We start from the raw sequence: 24193 nt of genomic DNA, 5'->3' as shown, positions 1-24193 counted from the left end.
TCCTGCCACCATACAGATCATATGACTGCCCCACTAACCTCCTGCTGCAATACTGACCATAGGACTGCCCCACTGACCTCCTGCCACCATACAGACCATATGACTGCCACACTGACCTCCTGCTGCAATAATGACCATATGACTGCCACACTGACCTCCTGCTGCAATACTGACCATATGACTGCCCCTCTGACCTCCTGCCACCATACAGCCCATATCACTGCCCCACTGACCTCCTGCCACCATACAGCCCATATCACTGCCCCACTGACCTCCTGCCACCATACAGCCCATATCACTGCCCCACTGACCTCCTGCCACCATACAGCCCATATCACTGCCCCACTGACCTCCTGCCACCATACAGCCCATATCACTGCCCCACTGACCTCCTGCCACCATACAGACCATATCACTGCCCCACTGACCTCCTGCCACCATACAGACCATATCACTGCCCCACTGACCTCCTGCCACCATAGAGACCATATGACTGCCGCACTGACCTCCTGCCACCATACAGAACATATCACTGCCGCACTGACCTCCTGCCACCATACACACCATATGACTGCCCCACTGACCTCCTGCTGCAATACTGACCATATGACTGCCCCACTGACCTCCTGCCACCATGCAGACCATATCACTGCCCCACTGACCTCCTGCCACCATGCAGACCATATCACTGCCCCACTGACCTCCTGCCACCATAGAGACTATATGACTGCCCCACTGACCTCCTGCCACCATAGAGACTATATGACTGCCCCACTGACCTCCTGCCACCATACAGACCATATCACTGCCCCACTGACCTCCTGCCACCATACAGACCATATGACTGTCCCACTGACCTCCTGTGAACCAACAGGCCATATGTAAGCCCCATTGACCTGCTGCTGTACAGACCATATGACTGCCCCACTGACCTCCTGCCACAGTACAGACCATATGATTGCCCCACTGACCTCCTGCCACCATACAGACCATATGACTGCCCCACTGACCTCCTGCCACCATACAGACCATATGACTGCTCCACTGACCTCCTTCCACCATACAGACCATATGACTGCCCCACTGACCTCCTGCCACCATACAGACCATATGACTGCCCCACTGACCTCCTGCCACCATACAGCCCATATCACTGCCCCACTGACCTCCTGCCACCATACAGCCCATATCACTGCCCCACTGACCTCCTGCCACCATACAGACCATATCACTGCCCCACTGACCTCCTGCCACCATACAGACCATATCACTGCCCCACTGACCTCCTGCCACCATAGAGACCATATGACTGCCGCACTGACCTCCTGCCACCATACAGAACATATCACTGCCGCACTGACCTCCTGCCACCATACACACCATATGACTGCCCCACTGACCTCCTGCTGCAATACTGACCATATGACTGCCCCACTGACCTCCTGCCACCATGCAGACCATATCACTGCCCCACTGACCTCCTGCCACCATGCAGACCATATCACTGCCCCACTGACCTCCTGCCACCATAGAGACTATATGACTGCCCCACTGACCTCCTGCCACCATAGAGACTATATGACTGCCCCACTGACCTCCTGTCACCATACAGACCATATCACTGCCCCACTGACCTCCTGCCACCATACAGACCATATGACTGTCCCACTGACCTCCTGTGAACAAACAGGCCATATGTAAGCCCCATTGACCTGCTGCTGTACAGACCATATGACTGCCCCACTGACCTCCTGCCACAGTACAGACCATATGACTGCCCCACTGACCTCCTGCCACCATACAGACCATATGACTGCCCCACTGACCTCCTGCCACCATACAGACCATATGACTGCTCCACTGACCTCCTTCCACCATACAGACCATATGACTGCCCCACTGACCTCCCGACCATACAGACCATATGACTGCCCCACTGACGTCCCGACCATACAGACCATATGACTGCCCCACTGACCTCCTGCCACTATACAGACCATATGACTGCCCCACTGACCTCCTGCCACCATACACACCATATGACTGCCCCACTGACCTCCTGCCACCATACAGACCATATGACTGCCCCACTGACCTCCTGCCACCATACAATGTGACTGCCTCACTGACCTGACCTCCTGCCACTATACAGACCATATGACTGCCCCACTGACCTCCTGCCACCATACACACCATATGACTGCCCCACTGACCTCCTGCCACCATACACACCATATGACTGCCCCACTGACCTCCTGCCACCATACAATGTGACTGCCCCACTGACCTCCCGCCACCATACAGACCATATGACTGCCCCACTGACCTCCTGCTACCATACAGACCATATGACTGCCCCACTGACCTCCTGCCACCATACAGACCATATGACTGCCCCACTGACCTCCCGCCACCATACAGACCATATGACTGCCCCACTGACCTCCTGCCACCATACAGACCATATGACTGCCCCACTGACCTCCTGCCACCTCCTGCAAAAATGACTTTCATGATGGTAAGGGGAAAACAGTTATAAACTACAGGAAAGTAAACTACTGGTGACAGGACAAAATTGTTTGATAATTCCTATGCATAAATGGAGGTGTGCAGCCTCTACAAAGGGGAGGGGCCATCATAAAGGGGAGGGACCTGTAGAACAGCTTTGACATTAAATACACGGTAATATATTAAACACAATCCACATTCCGTGTAGAAACACTAGGTGGCAGCAACACACCATTGCATTGTACTAGTGAGAGCCTTAGTAGTGCAATGTCGCCACCTAGTGGTAGTAGATACTGATTACAAACTAATACAAACACAAGTCTAATCAGTGATTTTTTATAAATCGTTCTTCTGCTCAGCGATCCTATCTGCACCGTGTACATAGTGCATCCCTTATATATAATACATCACTCAAGTATAAATAGGGGGAAATAAGATTATATGGGAACAATGGATACATTACCTCCACAATACACTGTGCATGCAGAGACCCCTCCGCCATGCAGACCATATGACTGCCCCACTGACCTCCTGCTGCAATAAAGACCATATGATTGCCCCACTGACCTCCTGCTGCAATACTGACCATATGATTGCCCGACTGACCTCCTGCCACCATACAGACCATATCACTGGCCCATTGATCTCCTGCCACCATACAGACCATATGCCTGCCCCACTGACCTCCCGCCACCATACAGACCATATGACTGCCCTACTGACCTCCTGCTGCAATACTGACCATATGACTGCCCCACTAACCTCCTGCCACCATACAGACCATATGACTGCCTCGTTTGCCTCCTGCTGCAATACTAACCATATGACTGCCCCACTGACCTCCTGCCACCATACAGATCATATGACTGCCTCGTTTGCCTCCTGCTGCAATACTGACCATATGATTGCCGCACTGACCTCCTGCTACAATACTGACCATATGACTGCCCCACTGACCTCCTGCCACCATACAGACCATATCACTGCCCCATTGATCTCCTGCCACCATACACACCATATGACTGCCCCACTGACCTCCTGCCACCATACAGACCATATGCCTGCCCCACTGACCTCCTGCCACCATACACACCATATCACTGCCCCACTGACCTCCTGCTGCAATACTGACCATATGACTGCCCCACTGACCTCCTGCCACCATTCAGACCATATGACTGCCCCACTGACCTCCTGCTGCAATACTGACCATATGACTCCCCCACTGACCTCCTGCCACCATACAGACCATATGACTGCCCCACTGACCTCCTGCCACCATACAGACCATATGACTGCCCCACTGACCTCCTGCTGCAATACTGACCATATGACTGCGCCACTGACCTCCTGCCACCATTCAGACCATATGACTGCCCCACTGACCTTCTGCCACCATACAGACCACACGACTGGCCCACTGACCTCCTGGCACCATAAAGACCATATGACTGCCCCACTGACATTCTGCCTCCATACACACTGTATGACTGCCCCACTGACCTCCTGCCACCATACAGATCATATCACTGCCCCACAGACCTCCTGCTGCAATACTGACCATATGACTGCCCCACTGTCCTCCTGCAACCATACAGACCATATGACTGCCCCACTGACCTCCTGGCACCATAAAGACCATATGCCTTCCCCACTGACCTCCTGCTGCAATACTGACCATATGACTGTGCCACTGACCTCCTGCCACCATACAGACCATATGACTGCCCCACTGACCTCCTGCCACCATACAGACCATACGACTGGCCCACTGACCTCCTGGCACCATAAAGACCATATGACTGCCCCACTTGCATTCTGCCTCCATACACACCGTATGACTGCCCCACTGACCTCCTGCCACCATACAGACCATATGACTGCCCCACTGACCTCCTGCCACCATACAGGCCATATGACTGCCCCACTGACCTCCTGCCACAGTACAGACCATATGACTGCCCCACTGACCTCCTGCCACCGTACAGACCATATGACTGCCCCACTGACCTCCTGCCACCATACAGACCATATGACTGCCCCACTGACCTCCTGCCACCATACAGACCATATGACTGCCCCACTGACCTCCTGCCACCATACAGACCATATGACTGCCCCACTGACCTCATGCCACCATAGAGACCATATCACTGCCCCATTGAACTTTTGCCACCATGGACACCATATGACTGCCCCACTGACCTCCTGCCACCATACAGACCATATGCCTGCCCCACTGACCTCCTGCCACCATACAGACCATATCACTGCCCCATTGATCTTTTGCCACCATACAGACCATATGCCTGCCCCACTGACCTCATGCCACCATATAGACCATATGACTGCCCCACTGACCTCCTGCTGCAATACTGACCATATGACTGCCCCACTGACCTCCAGCTGCAATACAGACCATATGACTGCCCAACTGACCTCCTGCCACTATACACACCATATGACTGCCCCACTGACCTCCTGCCACCATACAGACCATATGACTGCCCCATTGACCTCCTGCCACCATACAGACCATATGACTGCCCCACTGACCTACTGCCACCATACAGACCATATCACTGCCCCACTGACCTCCTGCCACCATACAGACAATATGACTGCCCCACTGACCTTCTGCCACCATACAGACCATATCACTGCCCCACTGACCTCCTGCCACCATACAGACCATATGACTGCCCCACTGACCTACTGCCACCATACAGATCATATCACTGCCCCACAGACCTCCTGCTGCAATACTGACCATATGACTGCCCCACTGACCTCCTGCCACCATACAGACCATATAACTGCCCCACTGACCTCCTGCTGCAATACTGACCATATGACTGCGCCATTGACCTCCTGCCACCATACAGACCATATGACTGCCCCACTGACCTCCTGCCACCATACAGACCATACGACTGGCCCACTGACCTCCTGGCACCATAAAGACCATATGACTGCCACACTGACATTCTGCCTCCATACTCACCGTATGACTGCCCCACTGACCTCCTGCCTCCATACACACCATATGACTCCCCCACTGACCTCCTGCCTCCATATACACAATATGACTGCCCCACTGACCTCCTGCCTCCATATACACAATATGACTGCCCCACTGACCTCCAACCACCATACACACCATACGACTGCCCCACTGATCTCCAACCACCATACACACCATATGACAGCCACATTGATGACCTGCGTCCATACACACCATATGACTGCCCAACTGACCTCCTGCCACCATACACACCATATGACTGCCCCACTGACCTCCTGCCACCATACAGACCATATGACTGCCCCACTGACCTCCTGCCACCATACAGACCATATGACTGCCCCACTGACCTCCTGCCACCATACAGATCATATGACTGCCCCACTAACCTCCTGCTGCAATACTGACCATAGGACTGCCCCACTGACCTCCTGCCACCATACAGACCATATGACTGCCACACTGACCTCCTGCTACAATAATGACCATATGACTGCCCCACTGACCTCCTGCTGCAATACTGACCATATGACTGCCCCACTGACCTCCTGCCACCATACAGCCCATATCACTGCCCCACTGACCTCCTGCCACCATACAGCCCATATCACTGCCCCACTGACCTCCTGCCACCATACAGCCCATATTACTGCCCCACTGACCTCCTGCCACCATACAGCCCATATCACTGCCCCACTGACCTCCTGCCACCATACAGCCCATATCACTGCCCCACTGACCTCCTGCCACCATACAGACCATATCACTGCCCCACTGACCTCCTGCCACCATAGAGACCATATGACTGCCGCACTGACCTCCTGCCACCATAGAGACCATATGACTGCCGCACTGACCTCCTGCCACCATACAGAACATATCACTGCCGCACTGACCTCCTGCCACCATACACACCATATGACTGCCCCACTGACCTCCTGCTGCAATACTGACCATATGAGTGCCCCACTGACCTCCTGCCACCATGCAGACCATATCACTGCCCCACTGACCTCCTGCCACCATAGAGACCATATGACTGCCCCACTGACCTCCTGCCACCATACAGACCATATGACTGTCCCACTGACCTCCTGCGAACAAACAGGCCATATGTAAGTCCCATTGACCTGCTGCTGTACAGACCATATGACTGCCCCACTGACCTCCTGCCACAGTACAGACCATATGACTGCCCCACTGACCTCCTGCCACCATACAGACCTTATGACTGCCCCACTGACCTCCTGCCTCCATACACACCATATGACTGCCCCACTGACCTCCTGCCTCCATATACACAATAAGACTGCCCCACTGACCTCCTGCCTCCATATACACAATATGACTGCCCCACTGACCTCCAACCACCATACACACCATATGACTGCCCCACTGATCTCCAACCACCATACACACCATATGACAGCCACATTGATGACCTGCGTCCATACACACCATATGACTGCCCCACTGACGAGCTGCCACCATACACACCATATGACTGCCCCACTGACCTCCTGCCACCATACAGACCATATGATTGCCCCACTGACCTCCTGCCACCATACAGACCATATGACTGCCCCACTGACCTCCTGCCACCATACAGATCATATGACTGCCCCACTAACATCCTGCTGCAATACTGACCATAGGACTGCCCCACTGACCTCCTGCCACCATACAGACCATGTGACTGCCACACTGACCTCCTGCTGCAATAATGACCATATGACTGCCCCACTGACCTCCTGCTGCAATACTGACCATATGACTGCCCCACTGACCTCCTGCCACCATACAGCCCATATCACTGCCCCACTGACCTCCTGCCACCATACAGCCAATATCACTGCCCCACTGACCTCCTGCCACCATACAGCCCATATCACTGCCCCACTGACCTCCTGCCACCATACAGCCCATATCACTGCCCCACTGACCTCCTGCCACCATACAGCCCATATCACTGCCCCACTGACCTCCTGCCACCATACAGACCATATCACTGCCCCATTGACCTCCTGCCACCATAGAGACCATATGACTGCCGCACTGACCTCCTGCCACCATACAGAACATATCACTGCCGCAGTGACCTCCTACCACCATACACACCATATGACTGCCCCACTGACCTCCTGCTGCAATACTGACCATATGACTGCCCCACTGACCTCCTGCCACCATGCAGACCATATCACTGCCCCACTGACCTCCTGCCACCATACAGACCATATGACTGTCCCACTGACTTCCTGCGAACAAACAGGCCATATGTAAGCCCCATTGACCTGCTGCTGTACAGACCATATGACTGCCCCACTGACCTCCTGCCACAGTACAGACCATATGACTGCCCCACTGACCTCTTGCCACTATACAGACCTTATGACTGCCCCACTGACCTCCTGCCACCATACAGACCATATGACTGCCCCACTGACCTCCTGCCACCATACACACCATATGACTGCCCCACTGACCTCCTGCCACCATACAGACCATATGACTGCCCCACTGACCTCCTGCCACCATACAGACCATATCACTGCCCCATTGATCTCCTGCCACCATACACAACATATGACTGCCCCACTGACCTCCTGCCACCATACAGACCATATGCCTGCCCCACTGACCTCCTGCCACCATACACACCATATCACTGCCCCACTGACCTCCTGCTGCAATACTGAGCATATGACTGCCCCACTGACCTCCTGCCACCATTCAGACCATATGACTGCCCCAGTGACGTCCTGCTGCAATACTGACCATATGACTCCCCCACTGACCTCCTGCCACCATACAGACCATATGACTGCCCCACTGACCTCCTGCCACCATACAGACCATATGACTGCCCCACTGACCTCCTGCCAATATACAGACCATATGACTGCCCCACTGACCTCCTGCCAACATACACACCATATGACAGCCACATTGATGACCTGCGTCCATACACACCATATCACTGCCCCACTGACGAGCTGCCACCATACACACCATATGACTGCCCCACTGACCTCCTGCAACCATACAGACCATATGACTGCCCCACTGACCTCCTGCCACCATACAGACCATATGACTGCCCCACTGACCTCCTGCCACCATACAGATCATATGACTGCCCCACTAACCTCCTGCTGCAATACTGACCATAGGACTGCCCCACTGACCTCCTGCCACCAAACAGACCATATGACTGCCACACTGACCTCCTGCTGCAATAATGACCATATGACTGCCACACTGACCTCCTGCTGCAATACTGACCATATGACTGCCCCACTGACCTCCTGCCACCATACAGCCCATATCACTGCCCCACTGACCTCCTGCCACCATACAGCCCATATCACTGCCCCACTGACCTCCTGCCACAATACAGCCCATATCACTGCCCCACTGACCTCCTGCCACCATAAGACCATATCACTGCCCCATTGACCTCCTGCCACCATACAGCCCATATCACTGCCCCACTGACCTCCTGCCACCATACAGACCATATCACTGCCCCACTGACCTCCTGCCACCATAGAGACCATATGACTGCCGCACTGACCTCCTGCCACCATAAAGAACATATCACTGCCGCACTGACCTCCTGCCACCATACACACCATATGACTGCCCCACTGACCTCCTGCTGCAATACTGACCATATGACTGCCCCACTGACCTCCTGCCACCATGCAGACCATATCACTGCCCCACTGACCTCCTGCCACCATAGAGACTATATGACTGCCCCACTGACCTCCTGCCACCATAGAGACTATATGACTGCCCCACTGACCTCCTGCCACCATACAGACCATATCACTGCCCCACTGACCTCCTGCCACCATACAGACCATATGACTGTCCCACTGACCTCCTGTGAACAAACAGGCCATATGTAAGCCCCATTGACCTGCTGCTGTACAGACCATATGACTGCCCCACTGACCTCCTGCCACAGTACAGACCATATGACTGCCCCACTGACCTCCTGCCACCATACAGACCATATGACTGCCCCACTGACCTCCTGCCACCATACAGACCATATGACTGCTCCACTGACCTCCTTCCACCATACAGACCATATGACTGGCCCACTGACCTCCCGACCATACAGACCATATGACTGCCCCACTGACCTCCCGACCATACAGACCATATGACTGCCCCACTGACCTCCCGACCATACAGACCATATGACTGCCCCACTGACCTCCTGCCACTATACAGACCATATGACTGCCCCACTGACCTCCTGCCACCATACACACCATATGACTGCCCCACTGACCTCCTGCCACCATACAGACCATATGACTGCCCCACTGACCTCCTGCCACCATACAATGTGACTGCCCCACTGACCTCCTGCCACTATACAGACCATATGACTGCCCCACTGACCTCCTGCCACCATACACACCATATGACTGCCCCACTGACCTCCTGCCACCATACAGACCATATGACTGCCCCACTGACCTCCCGCCACCATACAAACCATATGACTGCCCCACTGACCTCCTGCCACCATACAATGTGACTGCCCCACTGACCTCCTGCCACCATACAGACCATATGACTGCCCCACTGACCTCCCGCCACCATACAGACCATATGACTGCCCCACTGACCTCCTGCTACCATACAGACCATATGACTGCCACACTGACCGCCTGCCTCCATACACACCATATGACTGCCCCACAGACCTCCTACCACCATACACATCATATGATTGCCTCACTGACCTCCTGCTGCAATACTTACCATATGACTGCCCCACTGACGACCTGCCACCATACAGACCATATGCCTGCCCCACTGACCTCCTGTCACCATACAGACCATATGACTGCCTCACTGACCTCCTGCTGCAATACTTACCATGTGACTTCCCCACTGACCTCCTGCCACCATACAGACCATATGACTGCCCCACTGACCTCCTGCCACCATACAGACCATATGACTGCCCCACTGACCTCCTGCCACCATACAGACCATATGACTGCCCCACTGACCTCCTGCCACTATACAGACCATATGACCGCCCTACTGACCTCCTACCTCCATTCAGACCATATGACTGCCCCACTGACCTCCTGCCACCTCCTGCAAAAATGACTTTCATGATGGTAAGGGCAAAACAGTTATAAACTACAAGAAAGTAAACTACTGGTGACAGGACAAAATTGTTTGATAATTCCTATGCATAAATGGAGGGGTGCAGCCTCTACAAAGGGGAGGAGCCATTATAAAGGGGAGGGACCTGTAGAACAGCTTTGACATTAAATACACGGTAATATATTAAACACAATCCACATTCCGTGTAGAAACACTAGGTGGCAGCAACACACTATTGCATTGTACTAGTCAGTGCCTCAGCAGTGCAATGTCGCCACCTGGTGGTAGAAGATACTGATTACAAACTAATACAAACAACTGTAATCAGTGATTTTTTATAAATCGTTCTTCTGCTCAGCGATCCTGTCTGCACCGTGTATATAGTGCATCCCTTATCTATAATACATCACTCAAGTATAAATAGGGGGAAATAAGATTATATGGGAACAATGGATACATTACCTCTATAATACACTGTGTATGCAGAGACCCCTCCGCCATGCAGACCATATGACTGCCCCACTGACCTCCTGCTGCAATACTGACCATATGACTGCCCCACTGACCTCCTGCTGCAATACTGACCATATGACTGCCCCACTGACCTCCTGCCACCATACAGACCATATCACTGCCCCCCTGACCTACTGCCACCATACACACCATATTGTTTGGGGGGGGGGGGGTCACAAGGGGACCCGTCAGCTGATGCTGTCTGCTTCCCAATCTGTTTGAATCTTGCGAGTATACTCTGAGGAGTTCAATGGACACCACACCGTATGTGTTAACCAAAGAAATGCCTGTTTAATGTACAATGTATTCAATCTTTATACATTTCTACGAAGCAAGTGGCTTTATGACAGATACAATTACAATTAATAAGCACATGTATTGATTTAAAACATCTCAGCCTCTTATCGGTATGTCTTCCTCTGTGTAGGTGTAATTGGGAGGTACATTCCTGTAAGCTTGTTACTAAGTTTCAACTAGAATTATTTAAAGATAAGAACAGGACAGAAACCTAGTGGTAATCCAATTAATATTTCCAGGTGGATCATTCTAACTGAAATCTAACATTTTTCTCAAGTGAAAGTTGAAATTAATACAAAATATATGTGTATTATAGCAGAGAAGCAAAGAGACAAAATGGAGTCTTTGTAGTCCATTTTAAAAGCGTCAACCCTTACACGTATTTGTGGTTAAGCTTAAGAAGATGAAATACACTTATCTTTCTCTTTAGAAAAGCATAAACACGAATTAACCCCTCACATTCCCCCATTTGGACATAGGGTCCACCATCATGCTAGGTACTTCACCCGAGTGGTGCCAGCTCCTGCCAGATTCCCTAGAGTCATGTGGTGGTCCCAAAGTCCATCTGGGTTAAAGTTTAGCAAAAGCTTTTTCACTACAACGTGTGGTACAAGACGTGATTAACTTTAAAGCAATATATATGTGACGAGCAAAATCATTGCTACTTGAAGCATACCTTGTAAAATTCCCATGAACCACCCTCCCAGACCAGAGAACCAATTGGCAGGGTTCAAAGAACTAAATGTGTTACCCCACCAGCTATCTCAGATTTCTGAGTTTTCATTTGTCCATGTAAGCAATTCTTTCGGCGGAACAGTAACAACCAGGAAAAGAAAACTAGTGGCACCAGGTGTGTGTGTGTGCAAGTCCAACAGTCCTTCACCTGTGCGGTATTCAGTCCATCTACCAGTATTTGGTGGTGTCTAACAAAGTGGTTCTGGGCATTGTCATTTTGCACCCTCTCATAGGGGCGAAGCATGGAGTGAGGAGTCCAAAAAGTCCATCAATAAACAAAATGTCCTTCATTTTTCCTTCTCATGGGGAGGGGGGGCAAAGCAGGGCGTGAAAAGTCCCATTAGTCCCAAGACAAGCAACAGTTCCTTCAACTTTTACTGAAGTAGGTGTGGTCAGCAGGACTTGATAGGGCTCCTTGAATCTGGGCCCTAGGGATTTCCGGACACGCCTCTTTACGAGCACCCAGTCTCCAGGTTGTAGAGAGTGTGATACCTCTAAATTGTCTGGGTCTGGAATGGAAGAAAAAGACTAGATTCTGTGTTATTGTTAGTTGGTCACACAGGTGCTTTACATATCCGGCTACTGTGTCATAGCCCTGCTGTAGGGCCTGTGGATGATACAGCCCCAATCTTGGCATAGAGCCAAACAACACTTCTTTCAACTTAAGCGTACCATTTAGTCTTTCAACCTTGTCTGAACTCTGCGGGTGGTATGGGGTGTGAAACGCTTGTTCCACCCCAAAGGCTGACATCACCTCTCGCATCACTTCACCTGTAAAATGTGTACCTCTGTCACTCTCAATTGTCTCTAATACCCCGTATCTGCGGATTACCTCATTCATGAGCTTCTGTGCAGTTACCTGCTTATTTACTTTAGTAACAGGGTAGGTCTCCAACCTGAAAAGAAATCAACAACAACAAGCACATATTCATACTTCCTAACAAGTGGGAGCTGAATGTAGTCAATTTGCAATCCCTGAAATGGGTAGAGTGGTCTAGGCAAGTGTTATGTGGCAAATTTACTTCTGCCCTGTTGCTTAAGGCAAAGATCATGCAAAATTGGACAAATGATGCAGCAGCTACAGAAAACCCAGGAGCCACCCTTCCTTGTTCAAGCGTCGACATCATTGCTACTTTGAGAGGTGCGTCTTTCCGGGCATCAGCTGGGCCATCATGGGGCACAGGGACTGTGGTAGGCAAGTTCTGTCGACTGTCCGCCATACACCGTACTGTTTCTGCTGCTCCCATATTAAGTCCATTTGTCTTTTCCTTCCTTGCTGGCTTTTAACTGTAAAGTCTTTAGCATATCAAAGTTCAAAGTTTTTGTCAATGTCCAAAGTTTTTGTCAAATTCTTCTTTTCTTCCACGGCTTGAGGGCCGCTGCCTTTGCTGTGTGGTCTGTGATGACGTTGCCTCTTGCTTCTCTGATGTAGGAATTGGTGTGAGCTCTCCACTTTGTCAGGTAGAAGTAGGGCTTCCAAGAGACTCTGCACCGCTGCGTGATTCTTAATTGGCTGTCCTGCTGAGGTTAAAAAACTGTCTGGCCTTCCATGTTGGGCCGTAATCATGAGCTATGCCAAATGCATACCGGGAGTCAGTGTAAATGTTTGCCATCTTACCTTCTGCCACTCTACATGCCTCAGTGAGGGCCTTCAGTTCCGCTTCTTGTGCTGAGACATGCGGAGGCATTCTGCTTTTAGGACATCTTGTTGTGTGACCACTGCATATCCAGTGTGGAGTTGTCCATCCTCACCCTGGGACCATGTATATAAAAAAAAACAACTCAAAATATGCATTTGTTAACAGGGGCTTCAGTAACCTTTATTATGGCCACCTGTTCTGGCAAGATGATGGCTTTCATTAGTAAACTTACAGCTTTTCTATTCTTGATCGGCTTGCCTTGAGCTGTGAAGCTCTGCGCGCGCCAGATAGGCCCATAGTCAAGTGCAATACCAAAGGCGTACCTGGAATCAGTGTAGATGTTAGCAGTGGTATCCTTCGCGATTGTACAGGCCTGCGCTGACATGTGTGGCGGCAGTGGTTTTGTACAAGTATCTCATTCAGTGTGACTACTTCAAAACCGGTTACAAACCTTCCTTCGTCATTCATGTATCTGGATCCATCCACAAACAGCTCAAACTGGGGGTTCTGCAGGGGCTTGTCTGTGACATGCGCAAACCCAGCCATTTCCTGGGCCATGAGGGCCACACAGTCATGCTGGTTTCGGGTGTCAAATGCCTCCTGTTCGTCACTCAGGGAGTTGTAAAACAACTGGTCCCCTGTACTTACTCCCCCCATTTGAATCTACGTCACCTAGTAAACGTAAGGTGGCTGGATTCAAGGTGGTGCACCTTTGGAATGAGATGTTCGAGGAGGAATGCACTGCGAGTTCAATTTTTATCTGTCTGGCAAGAGACAGATGTCTATGGCTTACCTGTGTCAGGATACCATGTATGTCATGTGGGGTGTAGATCACCATGGTCTGATCTAGGACAACGTCAGAACTTTTGTCCAGTAGCGCCTGGACTGTTAGAACCGCTCGGACACATGATAGAGACCCTCTAGCCACCGCGTCAAGATGGGCACTGTAGTATGCTACAGGTCGCTTTTTGTCACCATGCATTTGTGTCAGTACAGCGGTGGCGTGTCCCGCCATCTCAGTGATGTACATTTGGAAAGGTTTGTCATAGTCTGGCAGTCTGGTTATCTGTACTTTCAGCTGATGGAAGGCTGACTCGGCCTGCGGGGTTAGGGCAAATGGCCGTGAACCCAAACAGTCGTAGAGAGGCTGCATGGTCATGGAGGCAGAGCGTATCCACGGACGACAGTATGAAACCAGTCCCAAGAAGGTACGCAACTGGGCATGGGAGGTGGGAAGTTGCATGTCACTTACCACCTTCGTGCGCTCTGGCGTCAGGTGTTTAGCACCTGGACCTAGGCAGTGGCCCAGGAACACTACGTGAGATTTGCAGAACTGAAGTTTGTCTTTGCTGGCTTTGCGGCCATTCTACTCTGAAACACAGAAGGCTTAGTGATGAATTGAGGTAACTATTTGGGTCAGGAGTACATAAAAAAAAGTAAATCATCAACATATTACAAGAGGGCGGTGCCCTCGGGAATTGGCCAGGCATCTAATACCAGCTTCATGCATCTGGTGAACTGGTTTTGGGCTATTCTGTGCCCCTTATGGCAGCACTGTCCAACAGTACTGCTTTCCTCTGAAAATAAATGCAAACAAATACTGACAGTCTGGCTGGCCCTTTAAACTCTTTCTCTTTAACGGGGAACAAAAGGGGTATTGGCTGGGAAGACACAGTCCTTAAGGGCATTAAGTTAACATAAAGAAGAGACAGTGTCTGCAATTGTATCTTCCTGGACATGTGCCAGGGGGTACTGACGGACCAAGGGGGCTTTTTCCCCTTCCTTTAGGTAGACCATTACCAATGAGACTGACAGTCTGCCAAGGTCCGTCTGTCTGGTAGCCCAAAGGCTCGGAGAATGACATTAAAATCTTGCTCCTCTGCGTGCATAAGAGTGAGGACAGGGAGAGGTGTCGCTTGGTCTGCTGCCATCCGACAGAAGGTCGGGTGACTTTCAGACCCGGGGTGTATACGAGCCTCACCGGACGGGTGAAGTTCGATACAACATCCCAAGGGTCCCATCACATCGGTTCCCAATATGCTTTCAGGACCTTCCAGCACAAGGAAGCGCGTGAGGCATCACTACCCTTTAAACATTACCTCAAGCGGTTCAGTTTCTGCCAGCTGAATTGGAACTCCTGAAACCCCTTGCACCGATTACCGCTAGACAATCAGGCTGGTATTCTATTTCAAACAGATCAGAACCTTGTTTAAAAATAGCTGACCTGCAATACCTAGATCACCTATGTCTTCTCCTCCCCCCCTTTTGAACTAGGATACTTAATTGGAAGAAGAGTAGCCGGGTTCAAGGTAGTAGTAACATTGAAAAGAATGACAGGAGCACATTGTGGCTAGATTTGATGGGCCAGAAAGAAGTGCTTGGGTTGCACTTGCGTGTATATGCTCCGGATGTCATGAGGGGTGAGGACCACTACGGGGTAGTTCAATACCAACTCCGAAGATTTGTCAACCATTGCCTGTACTGCTGCCACCGCGCACATACATGAGGGAGCTCCTCGAGCCACTGGATCCAGCCTCATGGAGTAGTATCCAAGTGGCCGTGGTTGTCCCCCGTGCTTTTGTGTCAATACTGTCGTCATATGGCCAGAAAATTCAGTACAGAAAAGAATAAATGATAAAGTGTAAAAGGGTGCAGGGGTGAGAGAGAGAAAAGAATGATTGAAAGACAGTCATAGAGTAGTTGCATAAGAGAGGAAACAGAGTGGATCCATGGGCGGCAGCATGAAACAAAGCCCAGAAAGGTGCGGAGTTTAGAAGCAGGTGTAAGTACAGGTATGGCTTTTGTTCCTATGTCAGATGTCTAGTTCCTTGGGCTAAGCGATGACCCAGGAGAACCTTTGTTTTGCAGAATTGGACGTGGCTTACTATTTGTCAGGACCTGCGGAAAGCTCAGTTTCTGCAGTGGCTGTCAAGACAAATACATGAGCCGGATCCACCAAGAGAGCAGTTAGTTTACAAAACTCTTCTGAACTGGCACCTGAGGTCTCAACCCGTACCAATTAGAGATGAGCGAGCACCAAAATGCTCGGGTGCTCGTTACTCGGGACGAAAATTTCGCGATGCTCGAGGGTACGTTTCGAATAACGAACCCCATTGAAGTCAATGGGCGACCCGAGCATTTTTGTATATCGCTGATACTCGCTAAGGTTTCCATTTGTGAAAATCTGGGCAATTCAAGAAAGTGATTGGAACGACACAGCAACGGATAGGGCAGGCGAGGGGCTACATGTTGGGCTGCATCTCAAGTTCCCAGGTCCCACTATTAAGCCACAATAGCGGCAAGAGTGCCCCCCCCCCAACAATTTTAACTTCTGAAAAGCCCTTATTAGCAATGCATACCTTAGCTAAGCACCACACTACCTCCAACAAAGCACAATCACTTCCTGCATGACACTCCGTTGCCACTTCTCCTGGGTTAGATGCTGCCCCCCCCCCCCCCCCCCGCCCGCACGACCCAGTGTCCACAGCACACACCAAAGTGTCTCTGTGCAGCCTTCAGCTGCCCCCATGCCACGCCACCCTCATGTCTATTTATAAGTGCGTCTGCCATGAGGAGGAACCGCAGGCACACACTGCAGAGGGTTGGCACGGCTAGGCAGCGACCCTCTTTAAAAGGGGCAGGACGATAGCCCACAATGCTGTACAGAAGCAATGAGAAATATAATCCTGTGCCACCGCCATCAGGAGCTGCACACGTGGGCATAGCAATGGGGAACCTATGTGCCACACACTATTCATTCTGTCAAGGTGTCTGCATGCCCCAGTCAGACCGGGGTTTTTTATAAATAGTCACAGGCAGGTAGAACTCCGCAATGGGAATTCCGTGTGCACCCACAGCATGGGTGGCTCCCTGGAACCCACCGGCTGTACATAAATGTATCCCATTGCAGTGCCCTGGACAGCAGGGCTAACGTCAGATTAAATGCAGGTGGGCTTCGGCCCACATTGCATGCCCCAGTCAGACTGGGGATTTTTATAAGTAGACACAGGCAGGTACAACTCCCTATTGTGAAGTCCGTGTGGACGAACAGCATGGGTGGCTCCCTGGAACCCACCGGCGGTACATAAATATATTCCATTGCATTGCCCATCACAGCTGAGGTAATGTCATGTTTACTGCAGGTGGGCTTGGGCCCACACTGCATGCCCCAGTCGGACTGGGGTTCTTTAGAAGTGGACTCATGCAGTTACAACTCCGTGTGGACCGACAGCATGGGTGGGTCCCAGGAAGCCACCGGCGGTACATAAATATATCCCATTGCATTGCCCATCACAGCTGAGGTAATGTCATGTTTAATGCAGGTGGGCTTGGGCCCACACTGCATGCCCCAGTCAGACTGGGGTTCTTTAGAAGTGGACACATGCAGTTACAACTCCGTGTGGACCGACAGCATGGGTGGGTCCCAGGAAGCCACCGGCGGTCCATAAGTATATCCCATTGCATTGCCCATCACAGCTGAGGTAATGTCATGTTTAATGCAGGTGGGCTTGGGCCCACACTGCATGCCCCAGTCAGACTGGGGTTCTTTAGAAGTGGACACATGCAGTTACAACTCCGTGTGGACCGACAGCATGGGTGGCTCCCTGGAACCCACCGGTGGTACATAAATATATCCCATTGCAGTGCCCAGCACAGCTGATGTAACGTCAGCTTTAATGCAGGTGGGCAAAAAATTAATTGGATTACACTGTAGGTGAGGGCCCAAAAAAATTACCAACAGTACTAATGTACCTCAGAAAAATTGCCCATGCCCAACCAAGAGGGCAGGTGAAACCCATTAATCGCTGTGGTTAATGTGGCTTAATTTGTAACTAGGCCTGGAGGCAGCCCAGTTAAAATAAAAATTGGTTCAGGTGCAAGTTTCAACGCTTTAATGAGCATTGAAACGTATAAAAATTGTTTACAAAAATTATATGACTGAACCTTGTGGGCCTAAGAAAAATTGCCCGTTCGGCGTGATTACGTCAGGTTTCAGGAGGAGGAGCAGGAGGAGGAGGATGAATAGAATATACAGATTGATGAAGCTAAAAGGTCCCCGTTTTTGATGGTGATGGAGAACGATGCTTCCATCCGCGGGTGCAGCCTACGTATTGTTTAGGTATCGTTGATGTCCGCTGGTGGAGAAGAGAAGTCTGGGGAAATCCAGGCTTTGTTCATCTTGATGAGTGTAAGCCTGTCGGCACTGTCGGTTGACAGGCGAGTACACTTATCCGTGATGATTCCCCAGCCGCACTAAACACCCTCTCTGACAAGACGCTAGCCGCAGGACAAGCAAGCACCTCCAGGGCATACAGCGCGAGTTCAGGCCACGTGTCCAGCTTCGACACCCAGTAGTTGCAGGGGGCAGAGGCGTCACGGAGGACGGTCGTGCGATCGGCTACGTACTCCCTCACCATCATTTTACAGTGCTCCCGCCGACTTAGCCTTGACTCGGGAGCGGTGACACAGTCTTGCTGGGGAGCCAGAAAGCTGTCAAAGGCCTTAGAGAGTGTTCCCCTGCCTATGCTATACATGCTGCCTGATCTCCGCACCTCCCCTGCTACCTGGCCCTCGGAACTGCGCCTTCTGCCACTAGCGCTGTCGGATGGGAATTTTACCGTCAGCTTGTCCGCCAGGGTCGTGTGGTATAGCATCACTCTCGAACCCCTTTCCTCTTCGGGTATGAGAGTGCAAAAGTTCTCCTTATACCGTGGGTTGAGCAGTGTGTACACCCAGTAATCCGTAGTGGCCAGAATGCGTTGAATGCGAGGGTCACGAGAAAGGCATCCTAACATGAAGTCAGCCATGTGTTCCAGGGTACCTGTACACAGCACATGGCTGTCCTCACTAGGAAGATCACTTTCAGGATCCTCCTCCTCCTCCTTAGGCCATACACGCTGAAAGGATGACAGGCAAGCAGCATGGGTACCCTCAGCAGTGGGCCAAGCTGTTTCTTTCCCCTCCTCCTCATGCTCCTCCACCTCCTCCTCCTCCTCAACGCGCTGAGATATAGACAGGAGGGTGTTCTGACTATCCAGCGACATACTGTCTTCCCCCGCCTCCGTTTCCGAGCGCAAAGCGTCTGCCTTTATGCTTTGCAGGGAACTTCTCAAGAGGCATAGCAGAGGAATGGTGACGTTAAAGATTGCAGCATCCCCGCTCACCATCTGGTTAGACTCCTCAAAGTTTCCAAGGACCTGGCAGATGTCTGCCAACCAGGCCCACTCTTCTGTAAAGAATTGAGGAGGCTGACTCCAACTGCGCCGCCCATGTTGGAGTTCGTATTCCACTATAGCTCTACGCTGCTCATAGAGCCTGGCCAACATGTGGAGCGTAGAGTTCCACCATGTGGGCACGTCGCACAGCAGTCGGTGCACTGGCAGATTAAACCGATGTTGCAGGGTGCACAGGGTGGCAGCGTCTGTGTGGGACTTGCGGAAATGTGCGCAGAGCTGGCGCACCTTTCCGAGCAGGTCTGACAAGCGTGGGTAGCTTTTCAGAAAGCGCTGAACCACCAAATTAAAGACGTGGGCCAGGCATGGCACGTGCGTGAGGCTACCGAGCTGCAGAGCGTTCTATTCACTACATATTGTACGTGCAAACACTTTGCAAATACATTCGTGTGATGCAGGCATAAGGCTGGTGGTCCATGGGCGGGTTTGGATTGTATTCCCTGTAGTGATAATTCGGCCGCAGGGAACGCAGTGAACCAGGGGCATACCTAAAGGCGTACCACGGGCCCGGGTGCAAAAGTTCAGCTTGGGCCGTCCGCCCTCCCCCCCAGGCCCTTTTCCCCCCCCCCTCCCTATACCTGAGGGCCAATGCCCACGTGCAGATTTTACTTATAAAACTGGCGCGTGGCCCCTGCAGGGAGATCCGTGCCTCTTGCTGCCCATAGGGATGCATTAGCATCAGTAAGGCAGCTAAAAGCATGCAGATGAATTCCTTCCTGGCGTGCGGGTCGCATGCACGAGAAGGAATCGCAGCATGCTCCATTTTCCTGTGGATCTGCCACACAGGCGGCTCCCGCAGCTTCCTTTGAAGCCTATGGAAGATGTCCGTATCCGCAGCTGTTTTTGTGCTGTGCCGCGGATATGCGGAAAGACAGATTTTTTAAAAGAAATTGGTGCGCATGTGCAGGATTCAGCAGTGAAATCCGTGCGTGCGAGTGGACATGAGGCCAGATAGATACTAGATAGATACCCCGGGGCCTGGACTACTTCTGTGGTGAGGAGAGCAGCTGTACACAGTGTCAGCAGGAGGGAAGCAGCAAGGAGAGGACCTCATCATCCATGCTCCATGCCATGCTGTGCACGAGTCTGTGTCCTCTCTGCTCCTTCCCTCATCCCCCCTCCTCTTCCCCTGTCCTCATCTAGTCCTTCCTCCTCCTCCTCTCGTCTCTGGCTCATGCTGTCGGCCAGACCGCACTAATCAGGCGGCCGCAGACAGTGCGATCTGAAAGTGTACCTGTATATGGTGGAGGACGGCCTCTGGGCCCCCTCAAGCACAGGGGCTGGGTCGCCGGTTCAACCCCTGACAGTATGCGCATGCCCCCTGTCCACGAGTGGAGAATCATTGCGATTCTTCGCTGCAGCCAGCAAGTCGCAGCATGCTGTGATTTGCTGCGATTTTCTGCGGTCAGCCTATCTGTCAGATAGGCCGACAGCGGAGATCCGTCTGACAGCCCCTGCTCCCATATGGCAGAGATCTGCCGCAAGATACCGCAACGCCCGTGGACAGGCAGCCTAAAGATGGTATTATGAAGCACTCAGGAGCGGGGCAGAGCACACAAGGGCAGGTTTATAGGGTAGGTCAGAGGTAGCGACAAGTCAGACCCGCAACAAGACTGGTGAAGCTACAAGGACAGTGGAAGAGGAGCGGTGCCACATACCGATACCCCAGCCAGCAGTGCTACTACCTGAAGAGCAGAGACTCTGGGACTGACAAGGATAGGGACGCCCCTGTGTATAAAGTTCCTCAGTCTCACCAGATTTCGGGTATGTAGCGATCAGCAAGTCCTCTTCTCTGGCCTGGAAACACTGAACACTCTCCCAGTTTTCTGCAAAAGGCCCTAGGAGGGGCATCCCACCGACCACCTTCATCGCAGGACGATTAGCCATGGCTGTAGCCTATATAAGAGAAGAGAATGCAGCTCTGGATGTGACTAGAGCATAATTATAGAACTTGTTTAACCCTTCCTGCTGCAGCCTTTCTCCGTTCTTTGGTGTACCCCATAATGTGCTGGAAAACTCTGAAGTATTAATGTGTGAAAAGACCTAGGAAATAAAATTGTGCCATTATTGGGGGGGGGTTACAAGTTTTAATTTTCTTTCTAATATTTAATAAAAAACTCCTATAAACTTGTTTTTAATGGGATTTAAACTTGCAATCTTTTGATCGCTCATACAGTATACTGCAGTACAATAGTATTGCATTATACCGCGTTCTGAAAGGGTAATCTATGAAGGTGTGCCTTGATAGATGGTCATTCATGGCATCCCTGGGGGCCTTCAGGAGGCCCTAGGCTGCCATGACAACCGATCCTAACTCTCCGATAACACTGAAGGCAGAGTGGGACGTTCAGGACCTCCAAACGCCGATTGGGGCATTTAAATGATGCAATGAGAGAGTGTGCAATGTACCAAATTGATAACACTTTTACCTTTTCAGTTGGAATTAGGAGGTGGTTGAGCGTTGGGTCTCACAGGGTGTATACCGGTGTGTAGGGTCCCCCAAAGGGCGCAAGGCCAAGACAGCCAGACTAGAGAAACCCAAAAGTGTGAGGCAGGAGCAGCGTTGTGCCTGCGGTGGAGCACCACCCGCCTGCAGGCTCCTTCACATCAGCATATCTGAGCAGTGCATTTGTAGTAGACATGAAGATTAGTTAGCGTAAAATGTCTATTGATTTGTAATAAACTAGAAGTATTGCACAGCTGTAGTGATTTAACTCTGTAGAGGCTAATGGCTGCATAATTTCATTATGGTAATTGCAGGACAATGGCATGATGAAAGATGTGTGTTTTATAACTTTAGCCTAATATAAAGCTCCACTACATAAGGAAAGAGTTAAATCACATTCCTATACTGTGTGTTTTACTTGTATGCATTTTGGGCGTTCTCCTCCCACCTCCCCCCACCTTCAACTTCTCCAACAAAGGAATTACTTTAAAGGGGTTGTCTCGAGGAAGCAGTGAATTTTTTTTTTGCCCAGTCCCCCTAATTAAGCATACATTACTAAGCCCCCCTGTAAATGACTTTTCTAGCTGGTTTGTACTTACAGTTCCAGCGTTTCAGCAACTTATAAAAATTTTCCCAAGATGGCCGCCGGCTCTTTTCCCGTTGCTTGCTGTAGCCCGACGTGCGCGCTCCCGAGACGCTACCAGCTGTGTCTCCCTGACAACCAGACGCCCCGCAGCCGCCGACCGGACCCCGGGATTGAACGCGGCCGACCAGTCACCCATCGCCAGGGAACAGGTAACCGGCGCTAGCCCCCGGCTCCCCAGCGCTACGCCCCGGCTCCCCAGTGCTACGCCCCGGCTCCCAAGCGCTACGCCCCAGCTCCCCAGCGGTAGGCCTCGGGGCCCAGCGGTAGGCTCCGGGGCCCAGCGGTAGGCCCCGGGGCCCAGCGGTAGGCTCTGGGGCCCAGCGGTAGGCTCCGGGGCCACAGCAGTAGGCTCGGGGGCTCAGCGGTAGGCTCCGGGGCCACAATGGTAGGCTCCGGGGCCACAGCGGCAGTCAGTCACGCGTCACCCCCGTCAGTCCGTCACCGATCACTTACCTGGGCGGCTGGGCTGGGCTGGGCAGCTCTGCTGGAGGGCTGGGCGGCTCTGCACCTTCCTCTAAGAGAGGATGGTAGCAGAATGGCCGCTCCAGCGCGCTCCCGAGAAGATACAGCTCGTCTGCGCATGCGCAAAAGAGCTGTAGCGGCGAGCACACTGAAGCGGCTCGTGCTCAGAGCAGAAGACCGGACTGCGCAAGCGCGTCTAAAAAAGCAAGCCGCCAGCGAATTTAGACGGAACCATGGAGACGAGGACGCTAGCAACGGAGCAGGTAAGTGAATAACTTCTGTATGGCTCATAATTAATGCACGATGTATATTACAAAGTGCATTAATATGGCCATACAGAAGTGTATAGCCCCACTTGATTTCGCGAGACAACCCCTTTAACTGACCGCATGCTGAGAGGACAAAGTCCACACGTACACTGGACTTGAGAGAAGGTGGGGAGGGAGGCAGGGAATTCTATATGACCCAGCGAATAAGAATATGTATACATTACTGATGTAATCTGTTATACGCCCATAAAGGGCAGGTATTATGTGTTTC

General features: G+C 51.7%; 1 pseudogene; it reads right to left on the bottom strand.

The window, feature by feature from the left end:
* Positions 1-21991, bottom strand: part of LOC136577127 (sulfotransferase 1A1-like) — a 102853-nt pseudogene extending 80862 nt beyond the window's left edge.
* Between the last annotated feature and the right edge of the window lie 2202 nt (positions 21992-24193).

The sequence above is a fragment of the Eleutherodactylus coqui genome, chromosome 8, assembly GCF_035609145.1.
Source record: "Eleutherodactylus coqui strain aEleCoq1 chromosome 8, aEleCoq1.hap1, whole genome shotgun sequence".
Classification (NCBI taxonomy): Eukaryota; Metazoa; Chordata; class Amphibia; order Anura; family Eleutherodactylidae; genus Eleutherodactylus; species Eleutherodactylus coqui.
Note: the sequence above shows the minus strand (reverse complement) of the source record. Positions and strands in the feature narration are given on the sequence as shown.